General features: G+C 44.1%; 1 long non-coding RNA gene across 1 annotated transcript; it reads right to left on the bottom strand.

Moving 5' to 3' along the window:
* Positions 1 to 11,573: 11,573 nt before the first annotated feature.
* LOC133233357 (uncharacterized) lies at positions 11,574 to 12,794 on the bottom strand. The gene is made up of 2 exons (XR_009731691.1): positions 12,435 to 12,794; positions 11,574 to 11,783 (listed from the first exon to the last, which is right to left on the bottom strand). It is a non-coding gene; the product is annotated as an uncharacterized LOC133233357 (long non-coding RNA).

Below are 12,794 nucleotides of genomic sequence, written 5' to 3'. Positions count from 1 at the left end.
TTGATGCTTTTGAACTGTAGTGTTGGAGAAGACTCTTGAGAGTCTCCTGGACTGCAAGGATATCAAACCAGTCAATCCTAAAGGAAATCAGTCCTGAATATTCAATGGAAGGACTGGTGCTGAAGCTGAAGCTCCAATACTTTGGCCACCTGATGCGAAGAACTGACTCATTGGAAAAGACCCTGATGCTGGGAATGAAGGCAGGAGGAGAAGGGGACGACAGAGGATGAGATGGTTGGATGGCATCACCGACTCAATGGACTTGAATTTGAGCAAGCTCTGGGAGTTGGTGATGGACAGGTAAACCTGGTGTGCTGCAGTCCATGGGGTCGCAAACTGTCGGACACGACTGAGCAACTGAACTGAACTGACCTGATGGGGTGGCAGGTCATCCACCTGGGTGGCTCTCACATGGGTTCAGGAAGAAAAGCTCTTCGCATTATTATTGGAACTTTTCTGTAAGTTTGAAGCTATTTCCCCCAATAAACTATTAAAATATATATGTATTTCTTTAAAATTCCTTTTGGGATTTAAGAAGTTCCTCTTTTTTTCTCATTGAGGTACAATTTACATGCTGAAAATCCAGCCTTTGGGTTGTATAATTCAATGAGTTTTGACAAACATATACAGTCATGTAACCACTACAAACGTTCAGAAACCTTAGCCATGGATGCCTCACTTTTAAAACTGTTATGAAATGAGCTGGCCTTTTAGAAATGCTCTCATTTATGTTACAGGTATAAATATTAAACATTTTATTACACTTCCCTTTCAAATATTCAAGCACATAATTACATATAATACTAAAATATGTTTGACTTCTTTAAAAAAGGTTAAAAATCATATGCTAAAACAAGCGAAAGGTCCTGGCATGGGCTCTGCCCTTCACTGAAAAGAATGTTCTCCTTTCCCTATTAAGGCTGAATTAGTGCAGCGTGGGCGGAGGGCTGCTCCTGCGCCAGGAAAAGCCTCATTAGCAGCAGGGAGAAGCCCCACCTGCCCCAGCATCTGCCCAGCTGTCACAGGCATCTTCTTGGAGATGACATGCTTCCCACAGCTAAAAAATAGACCGACATGCTCCTCTGTGGGCTGCAGGCACTTAACTTCCCTTGTCCTCCGGTCTCTAATGGGCTGTGAAGTGCGGGCTGACACTTGCTCAGACACTGCAGAGACCAGCGCTGTGTGTGCTGGGGGCTCAGCTCTCAAGGTGGTTTGGAGGAAAGGAGTCAGAAGTGGATGATTGAGCACAAGCTTCATAGGTTCCTTCCTTAATTCATTCTCTGGCTTTCCCCTCCTCTTAGCAAGACCAAAAAATTCAACTCGTCACAACTCAGAGGTACATAGGAAGGGAGATTATTTTCTCTGTAATTGGAACTTTCTCCTGAGCCCTCTCCTATAGAACCTAGGCAAAAATTAATTACATCTCCAGGTCTGTCTAAAGTGCATTCCCTTTAAGTGGGGTTCAGTTTCTGTTAGTTAGAAATGCTCAGTTCCTCCTATAGCTTCTCTGTCTCTTTTAAAAATTAAGATTGTGTCTGACTTTGAAGAATATAGCTTACCTGACATTGTGGCTTTGCAAGGAAGTTGGGTGCCCAGGGAGCTCTAGAGACCTTGTGCTGCCCAATAAACCTCCTGGTTTCTAAATACTGTTTCTTTTCTGCCAGTAGCTAGGCACCTTGCTGACCCCAAATACCAGTCTGTGTTCCAAAGGCAGTGCATCCCGAGGTGCTGTATTGGGTAGTCCTATTTCATCTCAGCTCCTGCCGGCACCATGACCAACCAGAGGACTGGGTGAGATACTCATTTTCCTCCAGCTTCTTTTTATTCTGCAGGATTTTCTGCAAGACTCCCTTGTCCCTATTAAGACTACTGCTTCTGGCAATTTCCTCAAGGCATACAGGCAGTTATGTCCACATCCTGGGTAGCCTGCCTCTAGTGGACGGAACAGTGGATGTGGGGTGCTGGGAAAGTTGCTGAACCTCTCTCTCCCTAAGATTCTTCATCTATAAATTGAAAATAAAGGTAGCTAGCCTTAATTGAACACCTGCTATATTTAACACTTTCTTCTGTTCTTTGCAATATACCAAGTAGTTTCTAAGTCAGAACTTCTCAAATTCTCTGTGAAAAATGACTAATTTCTTCTTTAATTTCCAATTTGGCACAGAATAATGTTTTTACAAAATACAATACATGTGGATTAATAGAAAATTACATAGGAAAAAAACTGTAAAACTTGCACACGATGTCCACTGAAAGTTTGGTTAATACAATCACTATTCTACTAATACCTTGTTATTACACAATTGTTAACTTCACAAAAAGTTGTGGATAAAGTAGTGACTCCCCATATTAAGAGCCTTTATGCACACTTTGAATAAATGCTGTGTGTATCAATATTTAGAGTTTGTAATGTGTCAAGTGAGCTTTCTTTTTGCTTTATAAACTCATCAGTCTAAGTATCTCTATTTAAATATTCTTTCATATTGATCTAGTTGCAGACTGGGAGCAAGCAATTTGTGGATGGCGTTGGTCTGTAAAATACACTTTGTTGGGGGGAGGGAGGAGGGAGGAGGGTTCAGGATGGGGAGCACATGTATACCTGTGGCGGATTCATTTTGATATTTGGCAAAACTAATACAATTATGTAAAGTTTAAAAATAAAATAAAATTAAAAAAAATAAAATTAAAAAAAAATTATTATTTTTAAATTGAAGTACAATTGATTTACAATGTTATATTAGTTTCAGGTGTACAGTACAGTGATTCAGATATATATATATATATATATATACGTTCATTTTCAGATTCTTTTCCCTTATGGGTTATTATTGAATATAGTTGAATATATTAAAATATTGAATATAGTTGAATATTGAATTTAGTTCCATGTGTTATACATTAGCTCCTTTTGGTTATCTATTTTGTATATGGTAGTGTGTATATGTTAATTCCAAACTTCTAATTTATCCCTTTTCCCTTTGGTAACCATAACTGTGTTTTCTATTTCTGTGGGTGTATTTCTGTTTTGTAAATAAGTTCATTTATACATTCTTTTCGTTTCAGATCAGATCAGATCAGTCGCTCAGTCATGTCCGACTCTTTGCGACCCCATGAATCGCAGCACGCCAGGCCTCCCTGTCCATCACCAACTCCCAGAGTTCACTCAGACTCACGTCCATCGAGTCAGTGATGCCATCCAGCCATCTCATCCTTTGTCGTCCCCTTCTCCTCCTGCCCCCATCCCTCCCAGCATCAGTCTTCTCCAGTGAGTCTGCTCTTAGATTACACATATGAGCGATATATGCTATTTGTCTGGCTTACTTCAGTTAGTATGATCTCTAGGTCCACCCATACTGCTGCAAATGGCATTATTTCATTTTTTACAGCTGAGTAATATTCCATTGTATATATTAATATATACCACACTTTCTTTATCCAGTCACTTGTCAATGGATGTTTGGGTTGCTTCCATGTCTTGGCTATGGTAAATAGTGTTGCTGCGAGCACCAGGGTGCATGTATCTTTTCGGATTATAGTCTTGCCTGGGTAAATGCCCAGAACTGGGATTGCAGGATCATACAGTACTTCTGTTTTTAGTTGAATAAAACTGTTAACTGTTCTCCATAGTGGCTGCACGGTTTAAATTCTCTTCTCCATAGTGGCTACACCAGTTTACCTCCCCACCAGCAGTGTAGGAGTGCATGCATGCTCAGTTGCATCTGACTCTTTGCGACCCCACGGACTGTAGCCCGCCAGGCTCCATTGTCTGTGGAATTCTCCAGGCAAGAATACTGGGGTGGGTTGCCATTGCCTACTGCAGGAGGTTGTCCCAACCCAAGGATGGAACCCGGGTCTCCTGAATCTCCTGCATTGGCAGGTGGATTCTTTACCACCGCACCACCCGGGAAGCCTGCAGTGTAGGCGGGTTCCCATAAAATGCATTTGAATAGCACTTTTTCACATAGTTTTACTTGGATTAGCTGATTTAACTCTCACAGTAAGTCTGTGAGGACAGTATTATTATTATACAGCTAGTGAAGGCACATAACAAGTGTCAGAGTTTGGGGACTCAGGTTTTGAGACACTAAGACCCTTGTTCATACCATGTTGTGAAGGGATGAAGGGCTGTGTCAGGTAGATTTTTCTTCCCTAGGTCATGGAGACCCCAGGTGGAGGGAACTAATGATGAGAAGTCTGTGGAAACTAGCACATGAGATGAGGTTGTTAAGGGCATGGGATGGAATTAGAGTGAGCTGGGGTGGTCTGTGCTCTCCAGGACTAATGAAAGGTATGAGCCAAATCAGAGAACCTGTGGTGGGGTCCCAGCCCCTGTCCCGTGGGTGTAGATCGGCCCAAGACTGGAGAGGCCCCTGTAGTTCAGTGTTCATATCCTTCAACGGGAAAATAAGGAGTAAAGCATACAGAGGATTGCTATTTGTTCTGTAAACCAAACAGCTGGTATGGACAGTTGATCGTATCAATAGAAGGCAGAACAATCAGGCTAATTAACCAAATATGGTTGAAATAAATGCTTGACCCAGCTCCCCATCCTGCTGCATTTGTCATTTGTAGGGAGGCTTGGCTCCTAATAAGTCTGTATTTCTAGAAACTTCCCCCTTTCCAAGTAAAGTGTTTTAAGGGAAAGAGAATAAAATCTTTCAAATACTTTATATTATTCTTGCAATTTAGAAAAGATTTTAAAGGTTCAGGGAACATCTTCCCCATGATAAAGCAGACAAAGAGGTAGAGGGTATATTTCCTTAACTGTCTTATCCAAAGGAGTCTGGGTTAGAGACAGGTGATGTTATTCAAGCTGTTCTTGCTAAATGCAGGGAAGTATAATAAAGAGAAACCAAGAGAGGGTATGGTGTTTATGTGTGTTTCCCCACTCTGGGTGGCAACTCTCTGACTTCCTTACCAAAAACCTCTGATCCAGCCTGACTCCACAGTGGTAGAGATAACTGCAGTTCTGCAGGAAGTAAAGGGGCTCTCTCCTTACAGTAGACTCTCAACTTATTAGGTGTAGACTTGTGTTGGATGAGGTTTGGGAATTGGGGTACAGGTATCCATCTGGAGTACTGGATCTGAAGTACTACACCTACAATTTCTCCTGCTCTGTTCCCTAGACAGGCCTTTGTCTAAGACCTAGTATCAGGTTCAGGCCTGGAGTTCCATTTGACAGCGCCCCGTCCCCATGCCAAACTACAGAGAAAAAGGCCACACCAGTTTAGCCTAGAATACCATATGATCACTTGCTTAAAACTCTTAAATGGCCCTTGTGTGCTCAGTCGCTAAGTCCGACCCTTTGCAACCCCATGGACTCTAGCCCACCAGGCTCCTCTGTCCATGGGATTTCCCAGGCAAGAATACTGGAGTGGGTTGTCACTTCCTTCTTCAGGAAAAAAAGGGAAAGTGAAAGTTGCTCAGTTGTGTCTAACTCTTTGCAACCCCATGGACTATACAGTCCATGGAATTCTCCAGGCCAAAATACTGGAATAGGTAGCCATGCCCTTCTCCAGGGGATTTTCCCAAAGCAGGGATAGAACCCAGGTGTCCAGCAATAAAGGCGGATTCTTTACCAGCTCAGCCACTAGGGAAGCCTTCTTCAGGGAATCTTCCCAACCCAAGGGTCGAACCTGGGCCTCCTGCATTGGCAAGCAGATTCTTAGGCCACCTTAGGCTAAAGTAAAAGGGTGACAAAGCCCATTTTATCTCATCCTTTATGGGATGAGATAGAATAATGGCCCCTCACAGCTGTCCATGACCTATTCCCAGAGTGACCTGTGACTGTGTTAGGTTAGATGGCAAAGGGATATTAAGACTTCAGGGAAAATTAAGGTTGCTCATCAGCTGACCCAAAGCTAGGGAGAGCATGATTGGTTATCCAGGTGGGTGTAATATAATCACAGGGTCATTACAAGTTGAATAAGAAGGCAGAAGAGAGAGGGATGCAATGTGAGAAGAACTCAGCCACTTGGTGCTGCCTTTGGAGTTGGGAAAAGGAAGTGTGAGCCCACGTGTGCTGGCAGCCTTTGGATGCCGGGAGAGACAAGGACATCAGTTCTCTGCTAGAGCTTCCAGGAAAAGAACAGCTTAGCCAACACCTTGGTTTTAGCCGAGTGAGACCTGAAGAACTGTAAGGTAATGCGTTTTTGTTGGCTTAAGCCACTGCATTTGTGGTAGTTTGTTAGAGGATTTAAGCTCAGCTTCCAAAGAGGAAAGCTAGCAGTAGCTTTCCTTCCTTTTCTTCCTCTTCTGTTGTCCTTCTACCATCAGTCTCACCTCTCTCAATGAATGGTGAAATGAGAGAAATATCCTGGAGGAGGTTGGCAGGTTCTTTCTAGTACCAGGTGGGAGATTTATTATTAAAATTATTATAAATGTAAAAGAATTCATTCCAGATTTCCTGTGAGACCCAGCATATCCTGTAGATCTGTGTATGCACGTATGTGTATGCGTGTGTGCTCAGTCGTGTCCGACTCTGCGACCCATGGACTGTAACCTCCCAGGCTCCTCTGTACATGGGCTTTCCCAGGTAAGAATACTGGAGTGGTGTCCATTTCCTCCTCCAGGGGATCTCTCTGACCCAGGGGTCCAACTTTCATCTGCTACATCTCCTGTATTGGCAGGGCAGATTCTTTACCACTAAAGAATCCCAGGTAAAGGGTGTGTATGTACGTTATTCACTCAGTTATATCTGACTCTTTGCAAGCCCATGGACTATAGCCCACCAGCCTCCTCTCTCCATGGGGATTCTCCAGACAAGAATACTGGAGTGGGTTGCCATGCCCACCTCCAGGGGATTTTCCTGACTCAGGGATTGAACTTGGGTCTCCCACATTGTAGGCAGATTCTTTACTGTCTGAGCCACCAGGAGAACCCTAGGTAAAAGGTAGCTCTATCCCTTTAAATGTATCAATACTTGCTCTATTGCTCTCTGGCATTATAAATCCTGGATGTGGGTCCTGATTTGAAATGCCTCATATCGACAGACTATGGTGAGCACTGCTGTGGGGAGCAGCCCAGTGAAAATGGTGAAACCAAAAGGAACAGGTTTGGGAAGAACCCTTTACTGGCAGAAAGGTTTTCAATATTGTGGCAGACTGGGAAGTATCAGTGGCAGATGCTTTCAATCACCTAATGATGCCCCGGCAGGGATTGCCTTTCCCAAGAGAATGGAGGTCAGTGTTGTACCATGAGCCTTCTTTCTTGCCCCGAGTTGGCCCCTTTAGGGCCTTGTCTATTAAAGGGCTATGTGACCTCAACCTTTCTGTAGTGGAATCTCCTTTTTTTCCCCAAAAAGAAATCTAGAAACCTATAAATCTCCCTCCCAGATACCTGAGAGAAGAATTGTTTGTAGTACCCAGGAAGCAAATGCTGAGGGCTGGATTGTCTGCAATTAAAATGATGGCAGTGATGGTTTTATGTAATTAACTGAGAGTCATGTTCTTAGTCACGGTTGTCATGTGCTTCTCTGCTCATATGAGATCTGTTTCAATAGCAACCTAGATGGAGTGATCAGTTGTTCATCTGCTCACTTACTCAACAAATATGAGCATCACTACATGCCTGGCAACATTTTATGTGCGGGGGACAGGGGAGAAAATGGACAAAGACTCTTGCACTCATAGCTTCTACATCCTAGTTGGGGGATGGATAATAAACAAAAATAGGACAAGTGCTGTGAGATAAATAAGGCAGAGAAGGGGTGGAGCACTCCTATAGGTAAGAATAGTGAGGGAGAATATAAGACTTGAACAAAGAGGACACAATCAGAGGACACAAGGGAGGAAATTATGTGGGGTCAGGGGAGCCCTCCAGGCAGGGAGGACAGCAAGTTCATCACCATCATTGATTATCAATCAGAATTATTAATATTCCTTCCTGTCCTGCTCTCTATCAGGGTCAACCACTGTCTGGTTAAACCTTTTGAGCTTGGGCCAGTCTCTGTTCCTTAGTTTCCAAAATTGTACATTCACCTGCTTCCCAATGTCTGAAATATTAGATTGAACCACGTGAAATACCAGTGAAATGCCGTATGAAATGGTTACCAATATGCAACCATTTTTGACCCACAGAAATGGAAGCTTCACATGGTTCCAACCTAATACATCTGACAAGGTCCCAGCCTGTAATGAAAAGTAAGCTTACAAAGCAAGCACCTTAGGAGAAGCTGGGAAAGTCTGGTGACTTAACTTCTTCCACACAAATGTGTAGGGAGCTGAACCTTTTCTATAAGCTTGCATAAATGGTGGTCACCCTAACTTTTTCAAGCAGAGATTTTCCTCCAATTTCCCTAAAGTTTATGATGGAGGCCCACCTATTTCCTGGGTGGTTGGTCATAGGGAGCTCCTATTCATTCCTACCCAGGGGAACCATGGTCTTACACAGTAGGTCAACCATCATCTCAATACACCTGGCTATGAGAGTTGAACACAACCACAGACAGGCAGCCTTACCTGTAGTCACACAGCTGCTTTGTCTCATGTATCAATTTTTCTCACTGTGGCCCCAACCAGCTGGGGCTGCAGCAAAAAGACAGTGTACAGGAGCTGTTGGAGAGCTGCTAGCGGAGGCTGTACTTCCTCAAGGCTTTAGGTCTGTTCTGAGGGCCCTTCAGGACCCTTATATTAATAAATTCACAGTGTACAGAGGCTGACCTCTTCAGGGAGGGCTTCATGTTTAGACTTTTGTTGTTTACCTCACATGCTGCTGTGTGTGTGTGTGTGTGTGTGTGTGTATGTTGCTATTCAGTCAGTCAGTCGTGTCCAACTCTTTGTGACCCCATGGACTGCAGAGTGCCATGCTTCCTTGTCCTTCACCATCTCCTGAAGCTTGCTTAAACTCATGTCCATTGAGTCAGTGATGCTGTTCAACAATCTTGTCCTCTGTCATCCCCTTGTCCTCCTATCTTCAATCTTTCCCAGAACCAGGGTCTTTTCTAATGAATTGTCTCTTTGCATTAGGTGTCCAAAGTGTTGGAGCTTCAGCATTAGTCCTTCTAATGAATATTCAGGATTTATTTCCTTTAGGATTGACTGGTGGGATCTCCTTGCAGTCCAAGGGACTCTCAAGAGTCTTCTCCAACACCACAGTCCAAAAGCATCAATTCTTTGGCATTCAGCCTTCTTTATGGTCCAATTGTCAAATCCATACATGACTACTGGGAAAAACTATAGCTTTGACTATACAGACCTTTGTCAGGAAAGTAATGTCTCTGCTTTTTAATATGTTGTCAATGTTTGTCATAGCTTTTCTTCCAAGGAGTAAGCATCTTTTAATTTCATGGCTGCAGTCACCATCTTCAGTGTGTGTGTGTGTGTGTGTGTATATATATACACACACCTATTTATATAAACATTCAAAACTTAGTTTTTATAACTTTGCTTTTACATTCCTTCATTTTTTAAAAAATACATCAGAAACCTTAAAAATGGAAGTTGCTTAGCCTTTTTTTAAGACCTTTGTGAAACCCTAGGTCAATTTCACCAACAGGGTCAAAGAACTGAGAAAATAAAGGACTTCTCTGTGACCGTGGGGCCATGTAGATCAGCATTACCTACAAATTCTAGGGCCTTCTCCTTCCTGCCGAGTCAGAATCACTGGGACCTGGGCCAATGAGCCTGCATTTTGAAAAAGTTCCCCCATGTAACATATACAAACTCTAGTTTGAGACCATAGGGTTGGAGGTGTTGAATGGGTCCTTAGACATTGGATTTCCCAAAGAAAGGAAGAGGGCTGAGGATAGAAAGAAGCCAAAGATGCTGATGAATCTTGGGGAGAAATGAGTGAAAAAGGGATGTTATGTGGATGGCATGACTCTCAAGGAGTTGGTCTCTCCTGTGTGTGGCTGAATAACAATGGATCTATCATGGGCCCACTAGCTTTTCCAGGCCGTTTCCCAGACATCAGTATCTTACTGGGGCTCCACAGTTGCTCTGGGTGGGTCTAAGGTAGATCCAATGATATCAGGACCACCTTACCAAAGAGGAAAGGAATAATGAACGAGCTCTCTCCTGTCATCATCCTGAACTCCCTTCTTGGCATCGCATCTCTTATAACTTCCGGGTCAACAGAGCAGATAACAAACTTTTAAATGGTTCTGCTCTTATTTTCATATCCTGACCTGTATACCCTGTGCTTGATGATGATGACTTGGTAAGGAGTTGCTGGTTGTTTAGTGCCGGGGACCAGCCCCGGCTGATCCAGGATATTCGAAGCGGGGACGGCGTCGGCGACCTATTTATTTAAATATTTTGTCAAAGATATAAAGAGTAATAGGATGAGGATAGTTCAGTAGGAAAATTCAGTGGAGAAAAGAGGCTGAGTAGCTTGGTTTATGCGGGAGACCAATAAAACTTCAAGACAAGAAGTTTGCACCACTTACGTAGGCCGCAGGCGTCCTTCCACTCTCCTGAAGGAGAGGAGACACTGAGGCCTCCCCGGTTGGATCTTAGAAGCCCAGGCATAATTAGTAAGCATGGTGGGTTCCGCGCTCCAGATGGAGACTCAGCCAGAATTTGGGGGAGAGAGCGACATGGGGAGACCAAGTTTCGGTGAACAAGGCCCGCACTTTATTTTCCAAAGTAGTTTTTATACCTTAAGTTGTGCATGGAGGATAATGGGGGAAGGGGTGGAGTCATGCAAGGACAGCAGTTCCTGGTCCTAATTGAAGCCAGGCTTTCAAACTTATCATATGCAAAAGTTCAGGTGAATTACATCATCTTCTGGCTAGGAGGCCTGTTAACATTTTAAGAAACTTATCTTTCTCTAAAGGTGATTATTCCAAAGTCAGGCACCAGCCTCCAAAAAAGCATTGGACAAAGCTGCATTCCTATAGGGCAAAGGTGAGGTGGGCTCAATCAAGAAAAGAATTAATTCAAGGGTCCAAGGTTACAAACATTGAGGCTACTACTTACATTTCTATACACCCATTGTATCAATCAATACACTGCCAAGGACACAGTAGGTAAGGAGTATGGAGACTTAGCAGCAAACATTGGCCCAATAAGTGAAAAACCCTTCACCAATACAATTTCTAATCAATCTCTTAACTACTCAAAGGAATCTGTGTTTAGACAGTTTAGAACATCTCCTGCCTCTCACAGTTGGGAGGCTCTGAACAATCACATGTGGCCGGAAAAACCTATTCAGGCAGGCTAGAGGATTTCCAAAGGAGTTTGTAGGTTAAACACTGTCACACCCAGGAATTATTAACTGGAGCTGTAAGCTAACTCTTTTTCAGAGAGAGGTAGTGGGGGACAGCCCCCTGTAAAGTCAGAGGTGTAGGTGAAAGCACAAAGCAGAAAGTAGGCAGACTCTGGTTTTGGGGGTAGATGCTCGAGAATTTCCAGGGGGACTCCTGAGGCTCGATCCCACCTTTGTGTATGCCGAGCCTCCTCCTTCATGACCTCTGTCATGGGCGGAGTTCCTCACGCTGGCTCCCGGCAGTGATAGAATTCTAGTTGAGCTATTCCAGATCCTGAAAGATGATGCTGTGGAAAGTTCTGCACTCAATATGCAATATGCTGGCTCCCGGCAGTTTAGCTTCCTAGAGTGAAATGTGGGGGCTATTTGTGAAATCCCAAAAATTTACTAATAATTCAGGATGACTTCTAATCAGGATGAGAATTGGCTTCTTGGTCAAGTGCAGAGGGAAGATAATTGGTGTATTTGAAATCGATGTTGCCCACATAGCCCCTCTGCCCACTTCTCTTGCTTCTGGGCCTTCTGTGAGTCACATCCTTGACAGTGGGCAGAGCCAGTAAGCAGGACAGGAGGCCCTGAGATGGGAGGGGAGCACAGATAAAAGTCTAAACTCAAGATCCCCTGGTTCTAGTCTGCTGATCCGAGTCTGGCCAGTCACAGCCACAACCCAGCCTGTCTTCCTGGGTGGCCTTCAGAAATCCAGGCTTCCAGGCTAGAGTAGCTGTTCTGGCTTAAAGGTAGATACCTCAAAGCAGGTAAGGAATATCTTGGGGCCCTGGGCAGACCAGGTTCCCCAGATCACTGTGTTTCCCCCCTTTCTCTCTGCCTCGATGATGTAACTTGCAGAGGTGTTTAGAATTGGCTGCTGACTATAAGTTGGAAAAGTGAGACTCAGGGGGATGGGAATCCATGTGTCCTGACCCTCTGGGGAGCTTGGCCAGGTTGGTTGCCATCATGAATTTTGGTTCAGTCTTAGGTCTGAACCACCAGGGTCTCATGAGCCAGTGCTGGCCCAGAGAAGGCTCATTTAGCCTTTCAGACAGCAGAGTGATCCAGGGGGTAGGGTGGGCTGGGTCCAGGACATAGCTCATTTGATAACTTTAAAACATTAGGACATTTGATATGTGGACCTTCCATTGTTTTCTTTCTCTAGGCCCCAGAAAAGCTAGGAGGGAGCCTAAAGCAAGCATCTCGCAGGGCCTAGAATGGGCAGGGAGGACACCAACCTCTTGTCTGATGGAATAACGTTAGGCAATTTTAGAGGAACCTGACATATGCCTCCGTCTACTGCCTGGGCTGCAGAAGATGGGGATCTGCACAGACAGGAGGAGGGTGCAGATTAATGCAAGGACCGGGAGGAAGTATCCATCCAGTTTGCTCTGAGAAGGCTCAGCCGTGTCCTTGGTCTCCTCCCATGGTCAGTGGGTAGAACAGGACTGTCTGTATTTCAGTCACTTTGTCTTTCCACTCTCTCAACCCAACACACACAAACACATTATTCCCCATTCCAAATGGAATGCATTCAGGTTCCTAAGCATTATCTGAGCATTCTTAGCTCTTCCACCTCCTCTGTCAAATTTCAACTT

Source organism: Bos javanicus, chromosome 20, assembly GCF_032452875.1.
Source record: "Bos javanicus breed banteng chromosome 20, ARS-OSU_banteng_1.0, whole genome shotgun sequence".
Lineage (NCBI taxonomy): Eukaryota > Metazoa > Chordata > Mammalia > Artiodactyla > Bovidae > Bos > Bos javanicus.
Note: the sequence above shows the minus strand (reverse complement) of the source record. Positions and strands in the feature narration are given on the sequence as shown.